Consider the following 21,976-nt stretch of genomic DNA (forward strand, 5'->3'; position numbering starts at 1 on the left):
TTTGAAGTGTAGTTATAGAATCATTTATGACATAGAAGGAGGCCATTCAGCCCGTTGGGTCCTTGCTGACTCTCGGTGGAGGAATCCAGTCAGTCCTACTCCCCCGCTTGATCCCCATAGCCCTGCTGTTGTAATTTAGTAAACACAGCAGCCAATTTGTGCACAACAAGCTCCCAAAAACAGCAAAGTGATGATGACCAGAAAATCTGTTTTTGTAATGTTAATTGAGGCCAAGATACTGGGGATAACTCCCCTGCTCTTCTTCAAAATAGTGCCATGGGATCTTTTACATCCACCCGAGCAGGCAGATGGGGCCTTGGTTTAACATCTCTTCCAAAAGACAGCACCTGCGACAGTGCAGCACTCCCTTAGTACTGCACTGGCATGTCAGCCTTAATTTTTATGCTCAAGCCCTGGAATGCGACTTGAACGGTTAACCTTGTGACTCAGAAGTGAGCATGCTATCAACTAAGTGTTGAATATTTTATTCAGTGGCCTAAATGACCACACATGTTGTATAAGAACAGTAACTTTGTGCCCACATCATTTCAGGGCCACTATTATAAATAAGAGATTCTAAATGAACTTGTTCTTCCAACAGAATGAATCAAAGGATGTTCATGGAAGGGAAACATTACTAACTTCAAATATACATACATGTAGTGATTGGTGAGAACATGGTGTGCTGGCCAAGTCCACCATGATTTTTGACATCAAACAACACTTCTGAACAGTCTAAACATTTGGGTCATTCTAAAAATTGTTTATATGAAGCTCCTGCTATTGAGGCTGCGTCTCATGTGCTGTTTATTGTATAATTGTGATGTGTTTGAGATCTGTCCTGTGCAATCAATATAATCTGTAACACACTTCCCCAAGGGCAAAATGAATTCTTGGTTGACTGAATTTTTGCTGAAAGCAAGAAATTCTGAGCAACCTTGGCATTTAAAGTTTCCAGTTAAGCAGTTATAAACATCAAGATGAGCTTTGCCAATGGCTGTTGGAAGTGACATATTGTAACTCAGCCAAATGGACCTGGGTTGGATTGCTGAGTTAGTTGATCTCAGCCAGGTGGCCAGTGAGTAGGGGTGCTACAATTCATCTAACACCACTGGGTAAGGGAGAAAATAATAAGCCAATATTCCCCATTCATGGTTGCCATTCAGTAACCCCTGCCGACAAGTGGATAAGCGCAGATGCAGGGTTAACAGCATGGCACCAAACCCGAGCATCCACATGAGAAAAAACTGACCTCAATAAATACCATGGCATGTATTCTGTTGTTGCTGTGGTGGAACGCAGACTAATGCATGTGGATGATGTAGTTATTGATACTGAACAGGGTCACAAAGTCTGTATAACAGGGAGCCTGTAGGTAACTCCATGGAAACTGACTAATTCCAACTAGATAGCTAAGGGCATTTATGAAGACATTTGTAGGTTCTATAAATTAATGGATATTGAATGCTGCAGTGAAGTAAATATTCAACTGACAGTATGTTTTATTGAGAGAGCTATTACCTAGAAATACATGGAAGTCACGGAAGCAGGTCATCCGGCCCAACCAGTTCATATCAACAATTTACACTTGTAGAGGGCCTTTAACATAGTAAAATACCAGTATTTACCCGCCACATGGGTAATAGTACTAATCACAGTTTACCCATCCTGTTCTCATATCCCTTCATTCTCTTTTGCTTTCCCTACCTATTTGAACTAATCTTGAATGAAGTAAATTCTACAGCCTCGCAAATCTCTGTGTGAAGAATTCTCTCTTGCTTTCTGTTATAAATCTTTTACATTTAATTTGTATCTATGGGCCCTCATTCTACACCTCTCAAAAACTGAAAATGGTGCACTTCTATCTACCCTGTCCCATCCTTTCAGAATTTTAAACATGTCGGTCAGATATATCTCCTCATAATCTCCATTATTCTAATGAAATAAGATCCAATTTTCAAGTATTTCTTCGGATGTGTATTTATTCATACCAGGCAGCATCCTATCTGTCCTCTCTAAAGATTCAATATCCTCCTATAGTACAGAAGTACTATAGTATAGAATCCAGTACTGCACATCATATTCTAAATGAAGCCTTCTTAAGATTTTTTATTGGTTCTTGTCTTTTACATTTTATACCTTGTGTGATTAAAACATCAAGAGTTACATTAGCTTTGTAAAAAAAAAACTGCCTGTTGACTTGAGGTGCTGCCTTTAATATCCTCCCCAAATTCCCCTGCTCTTCCACAACTCCTTCCACTTAGAATATAATTACTGTGTCTTTTTTTAGCAAAATGGATCATCTCATACTACATTGAATTCCATCTGCTAACATTTTATCCCATTTCTCCCATTTTATTGATATTCCTTTGTAGCTTCCTTTGGCCTTCTAAAGAATTGACTATGCCTCTTACTTAGGTATCATCTGCAAATTTTGAGCCCACACCGTCTAGACCAATATCCTAATGATTAATATATAGTGTGAACAGAAGAAGCCCAAGAACTAATCCCTATGGCACACCACTACTCATTTCCAATAACTGAAAATCTGTTCTTAACTCCTATTACCTGTTTTCTACTTCTAAACGGTGTTTAATCCACTTTGCTATTCTCCCCCTAATTCCATATTCACATAGTCCTTAATCTTACTTAGAGATCTCCGATCTGGTACTTTATCAAAGGATTTTCTAAAGTCCATACACACTACATCCACTGCATTTCACTCATCTACCATGTGTATTATCTCCCTGAAGAATTCTGTTTGTCAAGCATGATCGTCCCTTTTGAAATCTGTGCTGGCTACTTCTGTTTTCCTTTTGTGTGTGATCATTTCATCTTTAATTAAAGACTATAAATCTCTCTATTACAGATGTTAAACTAACTGCCCTATAATTACCTGGAAAAGCTCCTTTTGTTTAAATGGGTACTGCATTGGCTACTCCAGTCCTCTGGCAGACATCCACAAACCACAGAGCCCTGAAATATAATTTCTAGGGCCTCAGCAATTTCCTCCCTCATCTCCTTCAAGATGCTAGATTGTATCTTGTTTAGTCCTGAAGTTTTGCCTTTCTTTAGTCTGACTAACTTATCTAAAATGTTTCTTTTATACAACAACAACAAGTTATGTTTATATAGTGCCTTTAACATTATAAATCCTAATATTGCCTATCACACTCTTAACCACTTTGGGAATTGTCTTTTCCCTGATACCCTTCACTTTAGTAAAGACTGGCATAAAGTACTTTTTAAATACCTCCACCCTATTGACAATCCTTCCCTCTCAGGGGGTCCCATCTCACTTTTAACAAATTTTCTTTTACTGATGTATTGTGAGAATCCAGACATGAGTTTACATGTTCACTATAGAAGAGGAGGGATTGAATTTCCTTATTTTTCCTGAAAATGTAATCTGACCTACTTTTGTATTCAACATCAGAAATAGGAGCAGGAGTAGGCCATTCAGCCCTTCAAGTCTGCTCCACCGTCCAATGAGATCATTCCTGATCTTCTACTTCAACACCATTTTCCTGCACTATCCCTGTATCCCTTGATGTTTTTAATATGTCAAAATCTATCAATCTCAGTCTTGAACATACTCAATGATTGAGCCTCCATAGCCCTCTGGGGAAGAGAATTCGCCATCCCCTCAGTGAAGAAATTCCTCCTCATCTCAGTCCTAAATGGTCTGCCCTTTATCCTGAGACTGTGTCCCCTGGTTCTAGACCACCCCAACCAGGGAAACATCCTTCCTGCAGCAACCCTGTCGAGCCCTGTAAGAATGTTGTATGTTTGAATGAGATCACCTCTCATTCTTCTAAAGTTCAGAGAATAAAGGCCCAGTCTATTTAATCTTTTCTCATTGGACAATCCTTCCATCCCAGGAATTAGTTTGGTGAACCTTCGTTGCACTCCTTCTATGACAAGTATATCTTTACTTAGGTAAGGAGACCAAAACTACACACTATACTCCTGGTGTGGTCTCACCAAGGCTTTATATAATTGCAGCAAGACATCTTTACACCTATACTCAAATCCCCTTGTAATAATGGGCAACATACCATTTGCCTTCTTAATTGCTCGCTGTACCTGTATCTTAGCTTTCAGTGACTCATGAACAAGGACACCCAAGTCCCTTCGGAATTCAACACTTCCCAGCCTCTCTCTATTTAAGAAATACTCTGTATTTCTGTTTTTCCTACCAACGTACCCTCACATTTCTCCACATTGTATTTCATCTGCCAAATATTTGTCCCCTCGCTTAGCCTCTCCAAATCCACTTAAAGCATCTTTGCATCCTCCTCACAACTCACACTTCCGCCTAATTTTGTGTTATCTGCAAACTTGAAAATATTACACTTAATCCCCGCATCCAAATCATTGATATAGATTGTGAAAAGCTAGGGCCCAAACACTGATCCTTGCAGTACCCGACTAGTCACAGCCTGCCAACCTGAAAATAACCCATTTATTCCTACTCTCTGTTTTCTGTCCGTTAACCAGTTCTCACTCCATGCCAATATATTCCCCTCAATCCCATGTGCTCTAATTTTGTTTACTAACCTCTTTGTGGGATGTTATCAATAGCTTTCTGCAAGTCTAAATATACCACATCCACCAGTTTCCCCTTATCTATTCTGCTAGTTACATCCTCAAAAAAGCTCCAACAGGTTTGTTAAACATGATTTCCCTTTCATAAATCCATATTGACTCTGCCCAATCCTACCACTATTTTCTAAGTGTCCTGTTATCACATCCTTTATTATAGATTCTAGAAATTTCCCTAAGACTGATGTTCGACTAACAGGTCTGTAGTTCCCCATTTTCTCTCTCCCACCTTTCTTAAATAGTGGGGTTACATTTGTTACCTTCCAATCTGCAGGAACCATTCCAGAGTCTATAGAATTTTGAAAGAAGCCACTTGTGCTACAGAATGAACCACATATGCACAGAACCTAACTTGTGGCGATTGAAATAGAGTGGCCATGATAAAATAAAAGTTCCTCCTATGTGCACAAGAGCACCTTGAATATTTGTTTAGTTAGCATCCTTCCAGAGGATGAATGATGGTTCCCTTGGTAGTCTGAAGGTACGAAATAGGGAGTTCTAAAAGAGGCTTTCAGGAGATATTCTATCTGTATTATGAATGTTATTGACATTTATAGAAATTGGAGCAATCAGAGGTAATTTTACTTCATATGCAAGTCTTATCTTAAATAAAATACTATTTTTCTCCTAACTTTCTATCAGCAATTTATAGTTAGCAAATTAAAAATTAGAAAATTAGGAGTAAAAGAATTTATTTCACACAAAGCTCATTTACATATTGCCTTTCACAACTTCAGGATATCCCAAAGAACTTTACAACTTATAAAGTACTTTTGAAGTGCAGTCATTGTTATAATTTCAGGAAGCACAGCAAGGTCCCATAACTTTGGCCTGACACGAGGGAGAAGGACTGCTTCTCTTTGAATAGTGCCATGGGATTTTTTAGCATCCACCCGAGAGACAGAGTGGGCCTCAGTTTAACAGCACACCCAAAACAAGGCACCTCTGACAGTAACGCCTTCCCTCAGTACTGCATTGAAGTGCCAGTCTGGGTTACATGCTCTGGAGTGGGCCTTGAACCCACAACCTTTGCATTAGAGGTGAGAGCATTACCATTGAGCCAAGGCTGGCACCTGAAGGGGAGTAAAGTTGCAGAGTAAGCTAACGGAGAAAGGCACTAAAGCTGATTGTTAAATGAGAGGATATGTTTCTGGAGAGAGAGAGAATATAAGGATTTTGTGAGAAAACTGATGGATTCTTTGTGTCCAACATTCTTTTCCAGTTCTTAAAATACTTGTGCTGTTATTATTTCAGGGTCAATTTGTTGTAAGCTTTCTTACTTCTAACACTACTATAGCCACAGATACTTACCTTCTTTCGTCCCTGAATCTGTGTAAAAGCAAAAATGAATATGCCTTGCACCACTATAGAATCTAATTAGCCAGCACCACTCTTTTATTGTTAATAGTTTTGACGTGTCTAATTCTTTCTGTACAGTCTGGAATTAATTAAGCTTATAGACCTACTGAACTGGGCCATTGGAACAAGTGGCTTTTCTAATATATTCCTCTGACAATTGTGGGCAGAGGTTCTGGGAGGATAAAAGATTGGAGAGGTGAGTAGGTTCAGAAAATCTTGCATCATAACAACCAGAAGATAGTGGCCAGGAATTTCCTTGGAATTGCTGCAACTCAGTGCCAGAACATTGCCAGAAATGCGGCGGAAACCCCTCTTTCCTGGCCAATGATTCTTGCTGGGAAGCAGCTGCATAGATACTCACTCCGTTTGTTTAAGTGACCATTCTTGATGTGTGAACCTTGATGATGAGTGTTGACAGGCTTCTGGGAGAATCACAGCAGCGCCTGATCCAATCATAATCAGATGGTCAGTCACACAAAGACACACACACTCACACTCCAGCAAGAGTGACTGGTAATGATCATGAGTGTGAATCCTTGTTCATTTTTCACTTCCCAGCCCAGAGACACTGAGATAACCATTCCAGGATTCTATCAATTGCTGAGATCAGCTATGTCAATGCAGACTGCAGAATGAATGTGGAACCTTGCTCAGTTCCACACTGGGGAGTACATTCACGCACTCGACCATCATGGGAGCTGCACTTGTTTAAAATATTTAAACAATCTCTCTTGTTGCCTTTTTTTATTCATTTATGGGATGCGAGCATCACTGGCAAGACCAGCATTTATTGCCCATCCCTAATTGCCCTTGAGGAGGTGGTAATGAGCTGCCTTTTTGAACTCCTGCAGTCCATGTGGTGTAGGTACACCCAGGGCTGGAATTTGTGCTGGAGGCAGGGCTTCCAGTGCCGGGCTAAAAAGGTTGGGGAACCCCGCCTTCTGCATTTTCTCAGCGCCGCCCACCCCCCCCCCCCCCCCCCCACCCAGGAGAGATCCTCCTGTCTTTTTGTGTCAAGGTTTTAGGAGGCGGGATCCCCGTCCCTTTAAAGTCTTTAAAGATCCCACTGCCAAGAGCTGCTGGCCAATCAGAGGGCCAGAGCTCAGCAATATCAGCAGCGCCACCAGGAGTGGTGGCCACTACCGGTACTGCAGAGGCCTTGGACCCAGGCCCAGCGCTGGAACAGAGGTCAGTGAGTCTGGGTCGCCAGGACCAGTCCGGAAGACCCTGGAGAGGAGGGATGGGGAGATGGTCGTTCAATCCACGGGAAGGGCAGTCCCAGGGGGTAAGGTTGATCCTAATGGGGTCCTCCGTGGGCCACAAATTGCCCACAGAGGACCACCCCCCCCAAATTGGTGGGGAAGGCACCTCGTTTTACAAGGCATCCTCCCCACTCAGCAGTGGCCGCCCCCCCCACTCCCCACCACCACCCCACCCCACCGCTGCCACCGTTGGTAAGATCACAACAGCAGTGGGTAAAGGCCTTTAATTGACTGTTAATAGGACACTTCAGGGCCTCAATTGGCCTCTGGGCAGGAAGGCTGTCATTGGTCTATCCCGCCCCCGGGAAGATAGCTGTGCGATGGGGAGATGATAGGTCCTTCGCCCCATCGCTCACCCACCACCTGTTACAATACTCCACGCCCCGCTGCCTCCGATCCCGCCTTGGGGGGGCCCATAAAACCCCGGCCCCCCAGTGCTGTTAGTGAGGGAGTTCCAGGGTTTTGATCCTGCAATGATGAAGGAACTGTTATATTTCCAAGTCAGGGTGGTGTGTGACTTGCAGGGGAACTTGCAGGTACTGGTGTTCCCATGCACCTGCTGCCCTTGTCCTTCTAGGTGGAAGAGGTCATAGGTTTGGAAGGTGCTGTTGAAGGAGGCTTGGCGAATTGCTGCAGTGCACCTTGTAAATGATACACACGGTGTGCCAGCGGTGGAGGGAGTCAATGTTTAAGGTGGTAGAAGTGATGCCAATTAAGCAGGATGCTTTATCGTCTATGACGAAATGTTCCTGAGTGTTGTTGGAGCTGCACTCATCCAGGCAAATGGAGAATATTCCAACACATTCCTGACTTGTGCCTTGTTGATGGCGGACAGGTTTTGGGGCATCAGGAGATGAGTTACTTGCCGCAGAATTCCCAAACTCTGACCTGCTCTTGTAGCCAAGTGTTTATGTGTTAAGTTTTTGGTCAGTGGTAACTCCCAGAATGTTGATCTCAGGGGGATTCATTGATAATAATGCCATTTAATGTCAAGGGGAGATGGTTAGATTCCCTCTTGTTGGAGATGGTCATTACCTGGCACTTGTGTGGCACGAATGTTACTTGCCACTTATTAGCCAAAGCCTGAGTGTTGCCCAGGTCTTACTGCATGCGGGTACAGACTGCCTCATTGAAGAGTTGCGAATGTAACTGAGCATTGTGTAATCATCAGTGAACATCCTCACTTCTGACCTTATGATTGAAGGAAGATCATCGATGAAACAGCTGAAGATGGTTGGGCTGAGGACACAGTCCTGAGGAACTCCTGCAGTGATATCCTGAGGCTGAGATGATTGGTCTTCAACAACCACAATGATCTTACTTTGTGCTAGGTATGACTCCAACCGGTGGAGAGTTTTCCCGTGATTCTCATTGCCTTCAATTTTGCTAGGGCTACTTGATGCCACACTCGGTCAAATGCTGCCTTGATATCAAGGGCAGTCACTCTCACCTCAATTCTGGAATTCAGCTGTTTTGTGTATATTTCAACCGAGGCTGTAGAGGTCAGGAGCTGAGTAGTACTGGCAGAACCCAAACTGAGTATCGGTGAGCAGGTTATTTGTGAGTAATGTGCTGCTTGATAGCACTGTCAATGACACCTACAATTACTTTGCTGATAATTGAGAATAGGCTGATGGGGCGTTGATTGGCTGGATTGGATTTGTTCTGTTATTTGCTGTCAGGACATACCTGGGCAATTTTCCATTTTGTTGGGTAGATGCCCAGTGTTGCTGCTGTGCTGGTACAGCTTGGCTGCAAGTGCAACTAGTTCCAGAGCATATCTTCAGCACTATTGCCAAAATGTTGTCAGAGCCCATAGCCTTTTTTGTATCTAGCGCACTCAGCCATTTCTTGATATCACATGGAATCAAGTTGGCTGAAGACTGGCTTCTATGATGATGGGGATCCCAGGAGCTGAAAATGGTTGCAAGCACTTCAGCCTTGTCTTTTGCATTCACATTGCTGAGCTCTGCTATAATTGAGAATGGGGATGTTCACAGAGCCTCCTCCCCCTGTTAGTTGTTTAATTGTCCACCATCATTCATGACTGGATGTGACAGGACTGCAGAGCTTTGATCTGATCCATTGGTTGTGGGATCGCTCTGTCTTTAGCAAAGGTTCGCAACCGAGGATCCGTTGCTCCAAAGGGTCTGAGAAAAGGATTAAAGGGGCCCACCAAAAATAAAGAAGAATGTCATGGTAATAGACCAATTATATTCAGAGTCAGGACAAGCGGGGGTCAAGCTGTCTTGTCAATCAAGGGATACCGTCCAATAAGAGTGAATCAGAGCCGGGGTGTCTCTGTGCTCACACAGGTTTTAGTTAAGATGTGGAGAGAGAGAGAGGATAAAAATCAAGCTGGTCTGTGCACGAGTCAGGTGGTTGGTGTTTGGATGCAGAGAATGGAGTGAAACCCCAAAGAGAGGGAGGAAAGTAGGGCACTTAACAAATCTTGTCTTGGTTTGTAAAATTTTTCATTTTTATGTTCTTTGTAAAGCAGCAGCTGGGAAGGGCTAGGCCTGTGCTGGATAGTTACAGCCATTGCACAAAAGCCTCAAGTTTGGAAGTGTGTTTATATGTCTTTGGAGTCAGTGTGTGCATATACCATTTGAGTAGGAAAAACAGTAGTCAAGACAGAACTTGTTACAATTGCTGTGCAATTGAATTGCATTAAAAGTAAATCATTAATGCAGATAGTGTATTTTCTGATTTTGTACTTCCATGAGCAAATTTACAAGAGTTGGAAAGTTGCAATTGAGTTACTGTCTGCTGTACCATTGGGAATTAGAATGGTGTCCAGTACCAGATTTATACACTATATACATTTTTTAAATCTGCTACTCGCGGTGCAAAAGATTTGCAAATTGGAAGGATAATTATGTGAGATTTCTCTGGTCAGAATGTGGAGAAAAGAAGAGAATCTCAGCCCAAGAAGGGGAAAGACTTGGAGACATCAGTCAAGTTGTAAGTAAAACAAAAATAGTAATAAATATATGTTTATCATATAACTAATTTTTATCTCTTGGCATTTTTTTGCGGACGAAAATTTTGGGAAGATTGTGCTCATCAGTTGCTGGTGGCTAGTCAGGCCCATCCGTGACCGGCAAATTCTCCCACAGGGGGTACAAGTGAAAGTGTAGTCGCTGCTGGGGGCAAATGGATCTGTCCTTCTCCTTTTCTCTTTGCTGGTTCTTCGCACAGTCTCAAAGGTGTCTGTAGCACCCCTGATGTAGTATCTCCAGAATATGGCCTGCGTTTCCCACTGGCAATATTTTTATACAGAAAAAATACTTACGTTCCATAGAATTTTAATACACGGGAGTGGAGGCCTCAAAAGTAAAAATGTTAAGAACCCTTGGTCTATAGCATGCTGCTCTGGCTTTCTAGCATGCCTGCAGTCCTGTGTTGTTGCTTTACCAGGTTGTCACCTCATTTTTAGATATGCCTGGTGCCTCTCCTGGAATGCCCTCCTACTCTCCTCATTGAACAAGGATTGGTCTCCTTGCTTGATGGTATTGTAGAGTTAGCGTTATCCTAGGCCATGAGGTTTCAAATACTATTCTGCTGCTGCTGCTGGCCTAGACCACATCTTGGATGTCCAGGTCAAACATGGGTAAGGAAACCCCCAGCTGATTACCACCTACCACCCTCCCTCAGCTGATGAATCAGTGCTCCTCTATGTTGAACACCACTTGGAAGAAGCACTGAGGGTACAATGTACAGCATTTTGTTCACTTAATTGGCCTCTGGGATGAGGGAGTTGTCCTATGATGAAGGGCTGAGTAAATTGAGTCTATATTCTCTGGAGTTTAGAAGAATCAGTGGTGATCTCATTGAAACAAAAGAGATTCTGAAGGGGCTGGATAGGGTAGACACTGAGAGATTGTTTCGGCTGATCGGGGAATCTAAAACATGGGGGCACAGTCTCAGGATGAGGGGCTTGTTATTTAGGACTGAGATGAGGAGAAATTACTTCATTCAAAGGTTTGTGAATCTTTGGTGTTCTCTACCCCAGGGTGTTGTGGATGCTCCATCACTGAATACATTTAAGGCTGGGATAAACAGATTTTTTGAGGAATTAAGGAATATGGCAAGTGGGCGGGAAAGTGGAGTTGAAGCCTCAGATCAGCCATGATCGTATTGAATGGTGGAGCAGGCTGGATGGGCCATATCGTCCACTCCTGCTTCTGTTTCTTGTGTTCTTGTTTTTCTGTGTGTTTCCACATTAAAGTGCTCATCTGAGTCTTTGCAGTGGAACTTGTGTACAACCTTAAGCCTGTGGTGAGCAGGCACCTGTGCTAACCTTGCTCCCTGCCCTGGCTGCAGCCTACTCATGCCTGATGTCTCAGCATGTGCATATCCAGCCCCTAAGATATGCAGAGTGCCAGTATCTGAGCTGGTGGCTGTGAGTGTGAAATCAAGTGACAGTGCTGTGTCTGCATCATCACTGTCTTCTTGGTGTTCCTCCATTGCCAGGCCAGGTTGCACCTTTTGGTTATCTGAAAGGAAAAAGGCACAAGGTTAAGATTGTGGTGCGAGGTGGGGGGGTGGGGGTGGGGAGACAAGATAAGAGTTGCATGCTTATACCATCTGGACCTTGTAAGTCAGAAGAGATTGTGGGATGAGGAGTGTTCCGACTTCAGTAGAGACCGCCAACTTTCAAACAAGAGATATGAACTTCTCAGACCGATTAAAGAATTACATGAATAGATTTCACGTTTTAAGACTTTTACTATAAATTTAAAATCAACATTAACTAAACAGTACTTATTAGGTATCTAATACTCTAAAGTATAGAGAAAGGTATTTCCCATTTTTTATTAACACACTCAAAAACCCCACACCACATTTATACTTTGCACAGTATTCTCAACGAAAAAGGTATCCTTGCAGATAAAAGTCCCAACTCCTCCCAGCTGCAATGGATTCGATCTCCCAGTGTTCTTCTCACAGTCAACATCCTCTTCGCTCACTTCTTCTGAGCACATTAGACTAGACTTCCATTAATAAGGCAATCTCTGGTGACCCCATTGATCTTTTCTCCTCCGCAAACCTTGAACCTTTGAACCGGGTTCAAATCTTAGCAGCCTTTTGCTGCATCGGTGATCTGAGAGCAGCTGTTTCCCCAGAAAACAGCCCATTTGTCTTTCTCTCCTTCTCTCTCTCTGACTAGACTGCGCAGCTGTCTGCTGGTCTTTGTTTCTTCCTTTTTAGTTTCCAGACCTAGGAAAGTCTTGCGAATTTATGCAGCTCAAACATCAATCGTGGCTTGCTTTTACAATTCTTAGAGACCATAAGTCTGACCGTAGCAAAACCACCTGGGATTTCTTTTGTTTCCAGGTGTTAAAAATTGCAACTTGAATCTGCATTTTAGAGCCCTTGGGTCTCTGTTTACAATCTGTAAGTCTGGGAGATCGAAACTCATTGTCCTTTAGATGTTACAATAATGTGTGTGATGGGAGTATGGTGATCTGAGCAGTGGCTGATGTTACTGGTGCCGTTGGTAGGATATGGCATTTGGAGATGCATTCACTGACCTTGACCACTCATGTGAGATCATTAAACTTCTTACAGCACTGCAGCCAGGTCCGCAGATCTTGACTGTAGCATTGACCTCTACAGCAATCTGCATCCATTCCCTTTTGAGAATTTGGCTGGAGCTCCTGGCCCCCTGTAGGTACAAGGCATGGCTCCTACTTTACACCTCCTCCACCAAGACCTCCTGTGTAGATTCAGAAAATTTTGGGACGCCCTCTCTCCTCTGTTGTATCATTCTTCACTTTTTCCCAGGCCAAATTCGCTCCCTGCATGGCTGCCAGCACTTGCTCCAGCTGCAGTGCACCTCTCCTTTAAAGAATACCAACTAACTTGTAGCAGTGCAGCTTTAACTGGTGTTAGCAAGTTAAGAATTTGAGTCCCCTGCTGATGCATGCAGCCAATCAACAGTGTGGTTATCACTGGTTGCACACAGCAATCATTCAAATAAACAGACAGCATGAAGTTGATGATCTCTACTCCCGTTTTCGGGGGCTATCCAATTCCTGGGTTAGTGTTTGAGGCAGAAAGTATATCAGCAGTCAGGATTAGATTTGATAGGTGGATGGAGGAAAAGGGGTTAAAGGGATATGGGAACAGGGTGAGTAAATTTGATTAGAACTATGAGTGAAGTGTAAGCGCTGATACAAACTGGTTGGACCGAACAGTTTCCATGTTGTAACTTCTAGGTCTTTCTATGTATATAAATATAATGCTGAGGTACTGTATTTGCTTCAATGCTTCTGTGCTAGAGGGTGGAAAAATTAGGTAATGTTCCTGCCCCTGATCAATATCAAGTGAGGACAAGGTTGGGCTGGCAATGATGCCTTCTGCTACATACAATTGAATAGCCTGCCAACACTTGCTGTCTAATCCCACACATAATAAATGACCACTTGGGTGAGGTGAGGTACCAGAGAGCTGTCAGCACCAGTAGATTTCTATTCCAGCATGAGTCAGTGCCTGCAGGAGAGGAGAGGAGGGAACTAAATTGAGGGAAAAAGAAATGCACTACTGAGTCATTTACCCTTGGTGTTATACAAGATTATTTTCAAGATTTTTGCAAGTGATTTATTTTCTACAAATAGACTGCTGTGTAATTTTGTAAATGCATGAATATGCTGTTATATAAACACACCACATATGTGCTATACACAGAACAAGAAGGCCCCAGGTTCAAACGTTTGGTCCATGTTGAGTTTGCTGATCTCAGACAGAATAGTGATAATGATGCTTCAGTTGTCACTAGACTAGGGAGGGGAAAATCAACCAGAGTTCCCAATCCCAATCTGTAATCCAGTGACCTGCTGGAAATTGCATGCCTGGTGATGCAGGTGAGAACAGGATCAACCTAAGTTAAGTAGTCTGTTGACATTCACAGTCTAGGATCACATAGAAAATAGCCACTTGGGAACGTACCAGAATGTGCTCAATAAATAATCGAGGGGTGAGTGGGGGTGGTCAGGGGATGGTACCATTGTCTCATTTGGTCTTAAGTTAAAATGATGCACGGCTCTTCGCTCCCCAAATATTGAAAAAAATGAAGACAGTGCCCCTTAATCTATTGTATGATTCAAACATGCCTGATATAACTTAGAAAACTTACTTGAAGAAAAATAAGAAGCAAAGATGTTTTTAACAGAAAAATCTCCTCCTGGCAGCCTTCTGTCTCATGAGATGATGGTTTGCGCCTTGGTGGTCTACTCTGTGTTAAACATTGCCCGGTGTGGCTCAGGAGCCCCACTCTGCCATGGCAGTCTCTGACAAACTTACTGCCGATGAAGGCAGTGGACTGAGAAAAATCTAACTAAAATGATGTACAGTATAGGTAGGATGCACTGCAAGATGGTGATTTACCAGAGAAATATCCCACACACAATATCTAACGTAAATCGCTCTCTGTTATCATTGAGTGGGTTAATTGACCAATGTGCATTCTATATTCCTAGTTAACTGTGGTGCTCAAAGGCCACATTGATTACTGTAGACTTGTGAGTTGGAAACATTTAATAAACCATTCAGTATAGAATAACACACAACTGCCTTCGAACTGCACTTAAAAGTAATGACTCTCGTTGGCATGATTACAAATTTTAATGCCATCTCTCTTCCTGTGGTTCTGCATCCGTGTCCCTACATGTCATTTGACAGTGTGCGCCGATCTATTTAATGGTATTTTTAAGTGATTTTATTTATAAGCATCGGCTAGTGTGTATCTTTGTTTAATGCATGCCTCTGTGTACACTGCTATATATGAATAATTCCCTGAAACTGTTTATTCCTGTGCTCTGCTATTGTCATACTTTGTAACTGTAACGTACTGTATAACCCGACACAGGGTGAATTTTAAGACCGGCTCCATGTTGGGAAAAAAAAGCATAAAAGAACCTGGCATTAATCTATTTCTTCTTTCTGTGTGTTTATCCTTTTCTAATCCTTCACGATGCTCATTAATGTGTGATTTTGATTAAGTTTTTATGCACAAAAGTGACTTGAAAGGACTTGGTTCTCTGTAGCAACACAGTGAATATAACTCAAGACATTGTGGGCCAGATACTCAATATCAGCCAGTCACCACCCTGTGGGAAAATGCATTTATGATCCATTCTCCAAGTTACATCATCAATCTGTTGACAATTTTTTTCTAGGTTTCCTTTTTCCTTTTTTCCCTTCCACTCCTCAAGGCAGTGACTCATGTTAGTTCCACATGTACTGTCAGACCTCAAGCACCTCATCCAAATATCTATTCTCCATGTGTTAGCACCTCCAGGAGAAAGGGAAAAAATGTTGGACATGATCTTCCTTAGGAACATATGAACACTTAATTAAGTCCAGAGATATTATGTGCAGGTCAACTAAAGCCAAGGGATAGTGAACATAAAGTATCCATTAGGGTACAACTAAAACTACATGTTATTTGGTGCTGCTTATCATGCTGTTGGGAGGTGTTCCTGATTGTCCATTAATTGAAGGCTCAAATCCATGCTTGTAAATTGTCCACTGACCAATTAGAGGGGGTGTCAGCACACAGTATTGATGTGCTTCATGCTCCTTGTATGTTAGTGTGTGGGCCTGCAGGGTTACCTGGAATTCACAGCATCCAGTGACAGAAATATGCCTACAGATCACATCACATAGAGCCAGACTAGATGGTCAATCACCATCAGTGCCAAGGAGCACCACAAACCTCCCAGGCTCAGGTATATGATTACCAAACCTGGTATTGAATTTCCAGTCAATTCCAAACTTCTGAGATTTGATCTCTCAGAATCAAATGGATTCCAAAGATATCCCACTTACCTCCTTCAGCTAGTTATTAGGTAACTTGGAAGCACATTTTTGAGCTTTCGCTGGGTGAAAACTCAGAATTCTTCCCAAGTGATATGTTAAGCAGAACCTTTAGGTGTTTGAATGTACTGTTACCATCCCCCGTGTCGCACCATCCCTAATCAAATGATAACTCCATTAGTTAGAGCTGCAGAACTTCAACAATGACCACTCATCTCTTCGCATCCCATCAAGATAGGCCTCAGACCATGACTATATAAGTATGTGTTGGTATACCTGACTTTGGTAACACCTTCCATCTAGCCCAAACTTTGTCAGCTGATGTCTTCAACTCCGTGGAAAATCTACACAAGATAGCTTTTAACATGTCAGTCATATTGATATCCGGCATGTCCAGGTCCAACGCCTTTTTTAAAATTATTCCTTCTTGGCATGTGGGCGTCGCTGGCTGGGCCAGCATTTATTGCCCATCCTTAATTGTCCTTGAGAAGGTGATGGTGAGCTGCCTTCTTGAACTGCTTCAGTCCATGTGGTTTTAAATGTGATCAGTGATATGCCAAAGGGCAGGTCCTCTGCTCATTTCTCCACGCCTCACAGTCCTGCGCTTTACTCTTCAGTTGCTCATAGGAGTCTCCCATTTTCAATTTCAAGTTGTCTAACATCATCACAAAAGTACAATACTGTGGATGCTGAAAATCTGAAACAAAAATCGAAAATGCTGGAAATACTCAGCAGTTTAGGCAGCATCTGTGGCAAGAGAAGCAGAGTTAACATTTCAGTTCTGTGTGACCTTTCATTAGAGCTGGCAAAAGTTAAAAATGTAATAGGTTTTGAGCAAGTGGGAAGGGGAAGAAAAACAAAAAGCAAAGGTTTGTGATAGGGTGGAGGGCAGGAGAGATTAAATGACAAAAGGTTTCATGGTACAAAGCCAAGGGGAATGGAAATGAGACAAGTAAAGAAACAAAGGATGTGTCTGGATGAAGTGTAAATGGCAGGATAGCCAGTTGTCCAAACACAAAGTAAAGGGATTAAGAAAGAAACAGGAGAGTGGGGGAGAATAAACAAACCAGAAAAAAAACACAAGAAAGAGAAAAAAATGAGAGCAGAGGTTATGACCTAACATTATTGAACTCAATGTTCTGAACTGGAAAATTTCATTAACTTTGTTTCTAATTTCCATCCTCCCTCACCTTCACTTGTCCATCTCCAACTCTTCCCTTCCCTTCCTCAACTTCTCTGTCTCCATTTCTGAGGATAGGCTATCAACCAATATTTACTATAAGCCCATGGATATACACAGCTACCTGGCTACACTTCCTCACACCCCACTTCCATTCTCCCAATTTCTCCATCTCAGTCGCATCTGTTTGGACGATGCAACCTTCCATACTAGTGCTTCCGATATGTCTTCTTTTTTCCTCAACCTAGGATTTCCCTCCACCGTGGTTGACAGGGCCCTCAACCATGTCCGACCTATTTCACGTACTTCTGCTCTCACCCATTCCCCTCCCTCCCAGAACAGATAGGATTCCCCTTGTCCTCACCTTCCACCCAGCAGCCTCCATATTCAATGGATCATCCTCCACCATTTCCACCACATCCAGTGTGATGCCACCATCATCTTCCCCTCCCCTCCCCTTTTAGCATTTCAAAGGGGCCATTCCCTCCTCAACACCCTAGTCCACTCTCAGTCACCCCCAACATCTCCCCGCTTTCCTATGGCACCTCTCCATGCAAGCGCAGGAGATGCAACATCTGCACTTTTACCTTCTCACCATCCAGGGCCCCAAACATTCCTTCCAAATGTAACAGCGATTTATTTGTACTTCTTTCAATTTTCTTCTTTGGCCTGCTTATCTCGAGAGACAATGCGTAAGCGCCTGGAGGTGGTCAGTGGTTTGTGAAGCAGTGCCTGGAGTGGCTATAAAGGCCAATTCTAGAGTGACAGGCTCTTCCACAGGTGCTGCAGAAAAATTTGTTTGTCGGGGCTGTTACACAGTTGGCTCTCCCCTTGCGCTTTTGTCTTTTTTCCTGCCAACTGCTAAGTCTCTTCGACTCGCCACACTTTAGCCCCGCCTTTATGACTGCCCGCCAGCTCTGGCGAACGCTGGCAACTGACTCCCACGACTTGTGATCAATGTCACAGGACTTCATGTCGCGTTTGCAGACGTCTTTGAAGCGGAGACATGGACGGCCGGTGGGTCTGATACCAGTGGCGAGCTCGCTGTACAATGTGTCTTTGGGGATCCTGCCATCTTCCATGCGGCTCACACGGCCAAGCCATCTCAGGCGCCTCTGACTCAGTAGTGTGTATAAGCTGGGGATGTTGGCCGCCTCGAGGACTTCTGACCACCTCCAGGACGGTCCTGCCACCTGATGCCAAGTATTCTCCGGAGGCAGCGAAGATGGAATGAATTGAGTATACTGTATTCACTGCTCACAATGTGGCTCTACATTGGAGAGAGTAAATGCAGACTGGGTGACCACTTTGTGGAACATTCAATCCACAAGCACAACTTGTTATTTCAATTCTCCACCTTGCTCCCACTCTGACCTTTCCTGTCCTTGGCCTCCTGCAGTGTTCTAATGAAGTTGAACGCAAGCTTGAGGAACAGCACCTAATTTTTCAACTGGGCAATTTACAGCCTTCCAGACTCAACATGGAGTTCAATAATTTTAGATCATAACCTCTGCCCCCATTTTGTTTGTTTGTTTGTTTCCCCCCAACCTCCCTTGTTCTTTTTTAATCCCTTTACTTTGTGTTTGGATAGCTGCTATCCTGCCATTTACACCTCATCCAGACACATCTTTTGTTTCTTTACTTGTTCTCTAGCCTTTGTATCATGAAACCTTTTGTCATTAATTTGCCAGTTCTAATGAAAAGTCACACAAACTTGAAACATTGGCCGGAGTTTTACGCCCCCCAAAAGAGCGGGCTGGTGGCAGGGGTGGGGGGCGTAAAATGGAGTGGGAGGCTGGGGGGTCCCTTTCCAACACGCTCCCACCTCCACTGCAAATTTACGCAAAAGGTGGCGAGAATCAGCCCACCCGCCCCAGGCTAATCAAGGCCCTTAAGTAACCAATTAAGTGCCACTTACCACAGGTATTTTACCCTTGGCTGGTGGATGGCTGAGGCCTCAGAAAGCCCGCCTGATAAAACTAGGTGGCCTTCTTGCGGGCTGAGGTGGGCCCTCCTGATTGGGCATCCTGTGACCCATGGAGGTCCGCCCCCGAAGCCCCAACCACCTCCAACGCACAACACACCTCCCTGCCCCACTAACCGACCCCGTCTTGCCTCGCCGGGACCCGACCGATTGTCCCTGGCGAGACCCTAAAAAGGTATGTTTTTTCTTGATTGGCTGGCAGCTCCATTAGGTGGGACTTCCTGCCTCAATGAGGTGGAAGTCCCGCCCAAGACCAATTAATGGCCTGGGGACCATAACATCCAGTCTGGATCCCCAGGCTCGGTGGAGGTGGGCTCGCCACCGACTTTTCGGCTTGTGGTCAGGGACCCCCCCACCGGTCCAACAAAAGATTCCTGCCAATAACTTTATTTCTCTCTCCACAGATGCTGCCTGACCTGCTGAGTATTTCCAGCATTTTCAGTTTTTGTTCACAACTTTGTAGTCTTTGGATGTCTGCTTTTCTGTCGCGGTTTTTCACAACTGAGTGGATTGCTAGGCAATTTCAGAGGGTCAACCACATTGTTGTGGATCTGGAGTCACATGTCGGCCAGGTAAGGATGGCAGGTTTCTCCCCTGAAGGGCATTATAATAATCCAGTAGTTTCATGATCATTATTAATGAAGCTAGTATTTTATTCCAAATGCTATTAATTAATTGACTTTCAATTCCCCCAGCTGCTTTGGAGGGATTTGAACTCATATCTCTGGAGTGTTAGTCCAGGTCTCTGGATTATTAGTCCAATATCATTACCAGTGTTCTACCAACCCCCATGCAGCAAGCCGACTTTTCACAACTCTATCTACAGGTGCAAGGACAATATGAAAATTTCACCTGCACCACCCAGTCTCTCATTTTTAACAACAAAATGAATAAATGTAATTCATTGCCCCTACACTTACCATCAGCAATTTTTCAGGATGACTCATCCTCCTTTAAATCATCCTTGCAAACTTATCCAATTATCTTCAATTTCACATGTTTTTCTCTTGCATCACCTCCTGCCTGAGATTTTTTTTGTGATAAATGATAAGAGCTTCTCGATCGCCCAGTTGATAAATGTACTGTCCAGTGTGGCACTGACCCACTGAGACCAGCAGAGTCCCAGTTCCAAACCCTGGTTTGTGCTGAGTGAACTGAACTCAGACCACGCGCTGCTACAATGGACTGCGGACTCTGTCATCTAGGGTAACAGAAAATCTATCTGACTTGTTATTTTTCAGATCCCCATTTGGAAGGTGCGTATGTGAGCTGTCTGGTGAGCAGGGAATTGAGCTCAGCTTTGATGCTTTCCACATTTGAACAGGCTTCCCACACTTGTCACGAGAAACCTCTGGGTGCAATACTGCAGAGCATGGGCAGGTTTTGATCTGTAACAACACTGGGAAAGAATAATGGAGGATACTTTTAGGGAATTGTAGTATCACAGAGGCCTTTCCTGTCACCATGGGTGAGGTTGGATTGTCTGGTTCCTCCCTCCATTTTTCACATGACTTTTTCAGGTACTCACAAGCTGGAGACCAGGAGTCTTTCTCCTGATTGTAGCCTAAAAAACGAATGCTTGACAGGTGACTATCTCAGTTAAATAGATTGTGTTATGCTTAACTCTAATAGCTTGGGCAGGCATTTCTTACCGGAGAATGCCTTGAGAGGGAGCGGAGATAGCAATAGATGCCAATTTAGTCACCCCAGCAACAAAGGAGGAGGAAGATTACATTTTCTGTAGTCAACTGTACCTTTGCCTCCAATGTAAGGTACTTTCCTATGAGCTAGTAGATCTCCTGCAGTGCCATTCCCAGTAAGTCAGAAAACTTGTTGTTTTATAAATGACAGGAATGTTATTCATGCAATGCAGAGCGTATTATTATAGTTAGGGAAAGTGATTTTCTTCGACTGTGACAAATGATGTGATTTTCACTCTCAAGCTGAACTTTTCCTGTCTTTAGTTTGAATCGGCATTATGTACTGCCTGCCTAAGACTGACAAAGGTTTCCAGCTGGTTGCTGTAACAGCTCCTTGTACAGCCATTGTGCATTTTGCTTGCTGGCAATTTAATTCAAACTCTAATTTTAAACTGTGCCAGTGCACTGAGCACTTACCAGCTGCATGGCAAGCTTTTATTGTAAGCAGCTGGAAACTTCCTTCAGTGTTCAATGCAAGCTGAAAGGCTGAAAACAAGCACTTCAAGCATATTGCTGTTTAAAATTAAAGTGCAAGTAAGGGGAAAAAGTCAGTAACAAATAACAAAGAAAAGGCTGGTTCACAACTGCTGTGAGATCATAGGTCATTTTTGTTGCACTAAATCATTTGCCCTAATTCTAGTTGATACCCTGTGGCATTGCTCATGAGCGTAAACTTAAAAAAAGTCACTTGCTGTAACAATCTCTACTTGTCTCCCACTCTGTTTTCTTTTAATGTTGTCTCACTCTGAGCCTTTTGTATTCTCTGACTCGTTCTGTCTTTCAGATTCTCTCTGTCAGAGGAGTTGCAGAGAATGCAGAGGAAATCCCAGTGCTGGCAGCGACACAGATTCATGCCAGTGTAACACTGACACATCTTGACCACAACATATGAGCATTACATGAAGTCCTGTCTACATTTTACCCCTTTCGGCTACAAATATGAGTGGTGAAATTCCTCGCGGGGATTACTGCAAACTGGGTGATCGTGAATCAACAGAATGTTATACACTCAACCCAACTTTCCTTTCCACCCAAGACGAATTTCACCCCATGGTCTATCTAC

General features: G+C 43.4%; 1 protein-coding gene across 1 annotated transcript in view; it reads left to right on the forward strand.

The window, feature by feature from the left end:
* ctif (CBP80/20-dependent translation initiation factor) overlaps positions 1-21,774 on the forward strand; it is a 395,289-nt gene extending 373,515 nt beyond the window's left edge. The window contains exon 14 of the transcript XR_010974913.1: positions 21,698-21,774. The gene's annotated coding sequence lies outside the window, so the exon portion shown is untranslated. The remainder of the gene's footprint in view (positions 1-21,697) is intronic.
* Positions 21,775-21,976: the final 202 nt, after the last annotated feature.

Source organism: Heterodontus francisci, chromosome 1, assembly GCF_036365525.1.
Source record: "Heterodontus francisci isolate sHetFra1 chromosome 1, sHetFra1.hap1, whole genome shotgun sequence".
Classification (NCBI taxonomy): Eukaryota; Metazoa; Chordata; class Chondrichthyes; order Heterodontiformes; family Heterodontidae; genus Heterodontus; species Heterodontus francisci.